The 8,973-nt window shown below is 36.9% G+C and overlaps 1 long non-coding RNA gene across 1 annotated transcript; it reads left to right on the top strand.

Moving 5' to 3' along the window:
- The first annotated feature begins 3,127 nt into the window (after positions 1 to 3,127).
- Positions 3,128 to 8,938, top strand: LOC118647255. Its single transcript, XR_004964554.1, has 2 exons — positions 3,128 to 4,717; positions 5,449 to 8,938. It is a non-coding gene; the product is annotated as an uncharacterized LOC118647255 (long non-coding RNA).
- Positions 8,939 to 8,973: the final 35 nt, after the last annotated feature.

Below are 8,973 nucleotides of genomic sequence, written 5' to 3'. Positions count from 1 at the left end.
TTATTACACTATGTCAAACAAGTTCCAGCGATCGATTCGTGGTTTTTGAATCCTCTGAGAATTTGTAGGCGATAATTCAAAAAATTATCAAGCAGTCTACTACACTGAATCACTGTTAATATTTCTGTGTTTTATCTAGATACAGCGTCACCAATGCGATTTTTTTTTACGGGATGGAATGTTTATACATTTATAATTCTTTTTTAACGAATTATCTCTTGTGGTGTTATACGTGTCTTCTTTTATCTCTGCCTTTCGATGGTTTCGGTCAGTTGAAGAGAATGAGATCGGCTTTTCTTTGAGGCGAATAACACGATCGAACGGGGATGCCGTTTTCAACGCGAAAAAGCGCGAAGCGTAGGACTCAAGTGAGAATATCTTCTAGGAGCTCACGTTCTTCCCCCTTGCACAAAAAACGATTGATGATGAAAGGAGCTTATGTCGATATTTCGAAGGAGATTAACGCGAGAGAGCGACGCCGTCAATTTACGGGACTTTTTCCGGAACGACCGAACGTTATTAGTAGGTGGACCCAGACGAATGGGACAGACTGTCCCGGGAGCGCTCGGATGGCTTCCTATATGCAGGCGGCCTATTCACTTGCCGTAAAGCAAAGTGGTAACTTAATATTAGAGCTGAATATAAGTACGGTAATCCCACACCTGAGTCCAAAGTAAGTCTACACCTTGTATCCCGCCTTCCCTCCCTCCTGCACCCTCAGTCATCACCGGACCCCGTTTCCCTCTTACTCCTCGAAGTACTTCGAGCGTAATAACACGACAATATACTAGATACTGGTGGTACTCTCTTTGCACCAAGTGCAAATTGCCACCATCCTCTCTGCTTATTGCAATATATCCTCTTTGTGTCTATTTCTTTTCCTCTTCCTTCCTTGCGTATAGTTAATCGCGGTTTTATCCTAAACTTTAACATTATTAACATTATTATTATTATGACGGCTCAATTTGAATTGGTTTTCTGAATTAAAATTTGAAGAGACTTCTCTTTATGTTTTTACTATGCGAGTTAAGTTTCAAATTCCCGTTAGTTTGAATATTCGAAAATCCAATGTATATGTGATAAGGGATTGAATCCAAGAGGCGCTAATTGAGCTGCTTTTAGTTATACAGTCGTGTGGCAATTCAACATGCAGAATACAAATGATTATAGAAACATGTAATTTGCTTTATCACTACTTTCCCGAAAATTACATAAAGAATTTTATTTTAGTAAATTGAGTAATTGATATATTAAAACATAATTTCACGAAATGAATTAAAACTCCTCTCATCTTTACTGACAACCTTTTCTAATCAATTTCTTTTAAAAGCATATTATATGTAAAATGAGGATCAAGATCAAATTTGGTACCAGTAGAATCGATTACTTTCACACGAAATTTTGCACCAAAATTTTAATAACAGATCTATTTTTATCTTGTAATAATTAATAATATATTGCAAATGAATTTTGGACATTTTTTCAAGACTTGATATAACATATTAAACTTTTACTTATTTTGGCTTGAGTACTATATCGACACAGAATCAAAATTTTCTAAATTGTTCATTACGCAATTACGTTTATATGATGAATTGTGCAATCATATCGTAATAAATCTCTGCTTTTTATTACAGACAAAGCGTTGTTCCATTTATTCTTTCGGAGTCTTCGAGTGATTTTTAACGAAATGCGAGACAGGTGTTTTCAAAGTACGACCTTGGTGCTAAGGCCAACTACGTTATCATTTATATACATTTCTTTGTTTTATGCACTATTTATAACATTCAAACCACAGATTTCTTTTAGACATTTTTGACCTCGTTTAAGCTTTATGGATATCTTACATGATATATGATTAAATTCTTTTTTCACTTATTTTAATGTCTATTGATTTCACACTCATACATTATTATCGCAGAATTACTTATTATCTAAAATGTTAAAGATCGAACAAAATTAAACAAGAATTGTTAATATTTCTTTGATTCATATAATTAATAAAGTGTCCGAAATAATGTGAATCTCTCAAAATTTTTAATTTTTTCTCGATTGACTTCCAAACTTTATCCAAGGAAGATAAATGTTATTATTTTCGTTCATAATCTCGTCGTTGAATCAGTAAGGGATGTACAATAGATAAAAAGAGTAAGCTTTCAGGAAACGCGACACATCCCGCATAATATATAATTAATCGAAGCGAGCGCTTCACTTCCGGGGCACGCAGCGCAGCTGGAAATGGGCCAGTGGATCGCATTGGGACAGATGCTTACATAAAACGCATATTTTCCAACAACGCGCAGGTGTTGCCCGGCATATTGGAAAGGCATATTGACTCTAAGGCTGTGAAGCGAATCCGAATTACGTCTGTACACGTTTGAATGTTGTATTTCCATGTGGCATAAATATTAAATATTAAAATGAAGGGGAACAGGAATACTAGGCGACAGGAGTAGGATTTTAAACTTTTGGAAAGACATCTGAGATAAACATAAAATAAAAATGTTTAAGGTTCAGATATATCACTCAATATATTACCGTAAATCATAATTTTGTATATAGTAAAATAAAAAGAGATGTAAGATTTACGTTAACAAGAAAAATAAATTTTTAAATGTTTTATTTCTCTAAAGGTTAAACCTCGCGGATGAGACAAAGCTCTGAAATTCTGTTCTCAGTTTCGGTTGTATTAATTTGGAAAATCACAATTGTTTTCTTTCCAAACTGCATTTCGTATCTTTTACAAAAAGATACGAGACTAAACAAACAAAACTTAAAATTTTTAAGGGAATATTATCGTTTCGAGATGGAAAGAATATTTGTGTGAATTTTTTTTCGGATACTACGCGAATGAATCATTTTAAACTTTGTACACATATTTTATCTACGAGATATTAGAAAGAGATAAGATTATTAATCAATAGGTAGTTCGGTTATCGTTGGAACTAACAAAATTAAAATATATTACATTTTTATTTTATTTTTAACGTAAATTCGATTTTTGTAACTCTGATTTATTTTTATATACCTTAAAATTAATTGAAACAAATTGAAAAAATAGTTTGTTTCTTATAATTATAATTTCAATAATAAGCAATCTGTAGATTAATAATTTTACAAATAAGATGTATTATTATGAATATAAAGTTTAAAATGAATCGTCCGAACAGTTTTCGAAAAAAATGTTTATAAAAATGACCTCGTGAAACAAAGCCCTCTTGAATAACAAAAATACCTAGTATTTTAAGTAAGCAATCTCTTAATTTTATTTTACATGAAAAGAGCACATATTAAGGATAAAAGGGATGACATTAGCAAAAACATTAGTGATCTTGAGAAGTTTTTTTTTCTAAACCGTATGAAATGATTTATCGAGTACTTACGCATTGATTGCGTTGGTGATCGATAAGCAGGTATCGAGCACTGATCACGTACTAGTCTCTATCATTTACGGAGACGCGACACGTTACCGTTTGTTTACGTCAGGTCTCTCAGGCGTATCTCATTTCTGAACCAGATCCGGCTGACCACAGGCCGGCGTCGTTTTTCCGTTTTCTTCTGTTACGTTACACGCGCGTACCGTGTCAACGCCGACGCGGAATAAGCGAAAAACAAAGGCAGAAGCGGAAAGAAGAGATCGGGAGCGCGACAATGTCGAAGAATGGTGGAGAAAAATATAGTAGAGTACATTTCGTCTCGCCTCTAGTATCAAGGTTTCCTCGAGTTATTTATGCAAAATCGAAAAGTGTAATATGTAATTTAATTGCACTAACGCTGTGATCGCGGTTATCTTGAAAGGCAACTCATGGCAAGAGAGATAAAAAGCATGTAACATAAACAAGAACATAATAAAATCTAACTCACGAGTTGAATAAATCGGAGATTGAATAGGGTGAACATGCAGTGTGTAGTGTGGCTAATCTACCGATGGAACACGCGAATATTGATTTTAAGATATCGGTGAGTCAATAAGATTGCAGAGTTGACCTAAAGAAAATACAATATAGACGTATAACAGAATTGAAGAGTTTCTTACAAAATCAAATGTTCTTTTTTTAATCTGAGTTATGATGAAATTGTTCTCTATGTCACATCATGAACAACTTTGTTTCAACAAATCAAATAAAAACGGAAAATGTAAATATAACGTTTTTCAACAAAAATTAAACAAATCGAGATTTTTTTTTGTTTTATTTTTTTAAATAAATTTCTCAACACATTAAGCATAAATTTACAGTGTAAATCTTTGTTCGTATATGTATTACATTTTACAGAGAAATTAAAAAGTTTTTGTTTTTGTGAGAGTAAAATTTTATAAATAAAAAGTGAAAAGATTATTTGCTTTTTGTTTTAAATGTTTTTTTTTTCTTTTAACTGAGTTTCGAAATATTAATTAAAACAATTACCAACTATACTTATTAAATCCGCAGAAAAGTTATTTATACAAAAAAACGATAAGGTTTTAGTTGTTTAAAAATGTGATTTTTAGGTTTGTTGGATTTTTGGATATAGAAAACTCTTCAATTAATATAGAAATAACATAAGTGTTGCGAGTATTATTACAGAAATATCATAGAAATATAAAAATTACGATTGCACTGAGAATAAAAGGGATCCGACAGATGCGGCAAGGGCCAAACATCATGCGTCGCGTTGATTCGCGACGCCGCGCGCCTTGCATCGAAATCCCCGGAGCCGCCCTCTGTACGAACATCGGGTGAGTCGCCCCCATTCGGTCGCGTCGAGTCATCCTGTTCCGAACACCTCCCGTGGCGCGTATTACTATTCCACGACTTCTCGACAAATGGGCTATAATCCTTGATCCTTTGAACTAGGCTTTTACACGTACACATAATATACACGTGCACGATGCGGATCGATAATATGCTTCAGTTTTCCCTTTCTTTAAACTGTTCTCACTTGATTATCATGTGTTAATTATTCATCATTTATTTGTCCAACTCGGAAAGAGAAAACGATGCTATCTTTACCCTCTTTTGACATTTAAACGAGGGTTGGACATTTATGTCTATGACATAGATAATTTACTTTACGTGTAGCATACAATGTAAACTATATAATTTCTACATCTGATCTATATAAACAATAATAATAATAATGTACAGATCATGGAAAATTTCGATTTTTCAATTTTTAATAGTATATAATTTTATTTTATCAGTCTCTCTAAAAAACAAATATATTAATAATCTTATATTATAATTTAACTACTATTTCCTGTATTGCGTTAATAAATTCATAATAATTTATATTGCTTGTATTAATTGTCAGCATGAAAAAAAGTATCTAAACACAATACATAAGTAATCCATGACGTAATCTTGAAATATACTCAACCTTTATTTGAACACATTCGTGTAATTAATTCTTAAAAAAAATTCTATTAAAGATTAATGCATCGATTTTTTATCGTTACTCTGTTTACAGGGAAAGTTTGCTGAAAAGAGATCGGCTACAAACGGACGAAAGTATTCCCTTGTGAAAGAAAGCAGAGATGCATTTTCGTGAACTAGGATGCGTCACATCAGATTCCACGCGTTGCATACGCATTTTTTTTTCGCGCATGCAACGTCGCCGCGCTCTCTGAGTCATACCGATTCTCCGAGTAGAAAAGTTCGTCACTATTTACACGTAATCGATCTGCACGCATCCCTTACGTAATCCTATTACAACGCCTATAACTCACGTCACGGGGTTTGGGGTTCGAGATAGCACAACGATTGCGCAAATCCTTCAAATCGATCGTCTTTTCGCAATCGAAGAATTATCCTGTGAACGGCAGCGCGTACTTATTCTTTCATAGCTTGCATTATTTCTATGTTTGTGCGATATGAATATTATCAATGTTTAATATAAAAAAATAAAATTTTAACATAATTTTTTATATCTATTACTTTTTTTCTTTAATATTCTCTAATAGACATTTATTTTCTTATTTTTATTATTATTGAATATTGAAACGACCAGGAGAAGCAAAAAAAAAACTTTGATTTTAAAATCTTCACCAATGTGGATATTTTGATACGAAAGCTTTTTCAACATATACATACTTACATAGTCCCTCTCTATTCTATTTTGAATTTTTCATGATAATGGCATAAAAACAACTAACGATAGTTTTTGCTTTAATTAAATTTAAAAGAAAACCATTGAGAGAAGCGTATCGAGAGGACGTGTAAAAACCCCCGCTTATCGGTCTCATTGAAAACGACGCGTGTTTTGCAACACGAACGATATATACGCGTGATTCACCCTCCCGCTCCATTCATTCTTACACCCTTACTACACCCGCGTGGCGGGAAAGCGCGCAGTCGCGTTGGCGGTGAGTACTTTGTTCTCCAAATTGTTTCGTCGCAGTTCCGACGAGCCTTCGTTCCAGATTCGCTCTAATCACGAAGACCTGACTGGACAAAAGTGCATTACGTGCCGCTGCACGTCAAAGCTTCAATTTTGCGCGGAGCACTCCCGGCAAACGAATATTCTCAAATATGCAATGTGAAAAAAAAAAGTAAAAATGTATGAGAAAGGTTTTTTTCTATTATTTGAAGATTGTTTTGATGTGAAATCAATTCTAATAATTTTAATAACAATCTAATTTCGCACAGGTCAAAGACGTTGGTGACAATCAATATTAATCGATATTAATTCATTTAAACGAATAAATTAAGTAAAATAAGTATAAGCAAATTTTATTTTGACGAAAACTCGATTTCGTTCGATTGTCAAACAAGTAGTGGTCAAAGAATCAAGCGCTGCATGCAAGAGAATCAATGAGAATATAAAAAGAGAGATGCATTTACAAGGGATATTCTTAATTTTTCAAACGTTCCCGAGACACTTTTCAGATTTTACACGTACATTCGACTCTTCTGAGACATCACGTTCTTCGTCGCGTGCTGAAGTTTCTACTCCATCCGAGGGAACACACTCTAGAATTTTTAGAAAACGCGCAGAAACGGTTTACACAGAAATTTGTAATATCAGCGTTGCATTCACATCGAGATCGATCTGCTGGAGAAAATAACGACAATTTGCTGCGTAAGACGCACGTTTTACTCGTGTCTCGCGCGCGTGACAGCGAACCCGCCGCTGAATTACACAACGGTTTCTCTTGCTTGAGAGGGGGTGAAAACTCGGTTAACCGGAAGTGGCGCGTCGCCGCCGGCCGGAGGTGACACGCGGCGGACGCGCATCAGCAAGGCGACGCGACACGGCACGGCGCGATGCGACGACGCTAACGTGACAACGAGCGTATACCACGGACACGACTGATCGAGTGACCGAGGGGGTAGCATCGCGGGGTATACCCCTCCCCGTCACGCGCGGGAACACGCGCGCGGCCGCTTTATGTATAGAGTTACGCGTGTGTCCGGGCGCGGTGTACGTACTACTGTCGTACACCCGGAGGCTCGTCCCCCATTTCGTTTCGAGAACACGAGGCGGTCGAGGGAAGAGAAGTGCGCGCTGCGACGGAGAGCGTGGCCCGCGTCCTTCTCTCTCCGTCCTACGACTTTCTTTTGGCCCCTCTCTCGTCCTCTCGCTCTATCCTTTCGCTCCCCTAGCAAGAGCACCCCGCGCGCCCCCCTCCAACCCCCTTCGGCACGCTCTCGCGTGCGTGAATCATGCATATCGATTTTCTTTCGTTGGAGTAAGCGAGGGCCGTGCGGTAGTCGCTCACGTATGCCCGCCACCTTCCCCTTTCCCGTCTCTCTTTCTCTCTTGTCGCCCCCCCTTCCCCCTCTCCCTTTCTTTCTAACGGAGAGCCTGGGGGCCGTGTCGCGTCACGGACGAACCCCCTTCTGAAAACGCATACGCGCGCAGTACCTGATTCTTTTCGCACAATGGCCCGTATTCCCGTTTTCCTTCTGCCCCCTTGTTCCCTCTCTCTCTTCTTTCTCTTTGCTACCCTTGTCCCCTTCTCGTTACGTCGCACGAAGTCCTCGTCGCTTATTTCCCCCTCTTTTCCCCTTGCACCTCCGACGCTTTATCGCTTCTGCAACTCCCCCTCTTCCCGCGACGCTATTTTGTGTTCCGGTAAAATCCCCCTATAGAGATGCATACAGAAATTTGGAAATGGAAATCTCCGGGATTAATTCTAAACTGTGTAATTTTACGTCGATGTTTAATATGCTCTTTTATTATACAAGTGATTTTTTTCACAAATAAGAAAAATACTTTCCCCAAAAGTCAGTTTTACCGTTACGGTATCTTTCATGACAATTTGTTGTCATATTAAGGAAACCCTTCGCACATTTTTTTACTTCTGCATGTCGTATTGAAAGACCATGCTAGCTCATCAAGTTCTAGTTAAGAGAGAAGCAGTACAAAGTACGATGGGGGTTGCCCGTAGCGGAACCACTGATCGCCCCCCTCGACCGGTCTTTCTTTCCCGAGCATCCCTTTCTGTTCCCTCCCCCATCTTCATGACGGCCCGCCCTCTGCGTGCTTCTACGGCGAGCCCGGTAATAAACTTCTTTTGTTTTCGAACACTTGTCCATTCTTTACTTTCGCTTCTTAGTCGACGACAAAGCAAACGCGCCTGATGAGGCCGAACAATCGAACCCGTTTTGAATCGGCGGTCGGCTCTGTGCTTAAATAATCTCGAAACCAGAAACATTCACTTAGCTCCGATTTATCGTAGCATCGGTGCAGACTCAATTATTGTTCTAACTTGAGGCAAAAAAGTAGTTTAGAAATTTGATGGTGTCACTACTAAAACATTCTCTTAAAAACTCGAGAAGATTACTTAGCTTTAATTTTCGCAACTTTTAAGAGTAATTTTTAATTGTACTTGCACAAATTTTATCGATAATTTCTCTAAAACGAATTTTCCTAATTCTCTATAGAACACATTTTATTGTATAATACGTATACATAATCAATGTAAAAATACAATGATTTGATTAAAAAAAAAAAATTTATGATAAAACTCTTTATCAGCAGTTTTATACA

This window comes from Monomorium pharaonis, chromosome 9, assembly GCF_013373865.1.
Source record: "Monomorium pharaonis isolate MP-MQ-018 chromosome 9, ASM1337386v2, whole genome shotgun sequence".
NCBI classification, from domain to species: Eukaryota; Metazoa; Arthropoda; class Insecta; order Hymenoptera; family Formicidae; genus Monomorium; species Monomorium pharaonis.
The sequence above is the reverse complement of the archived record's forward strand: the minus strand, read 5'-3'. Positions and strand labels throughout refer to the sequence as shown.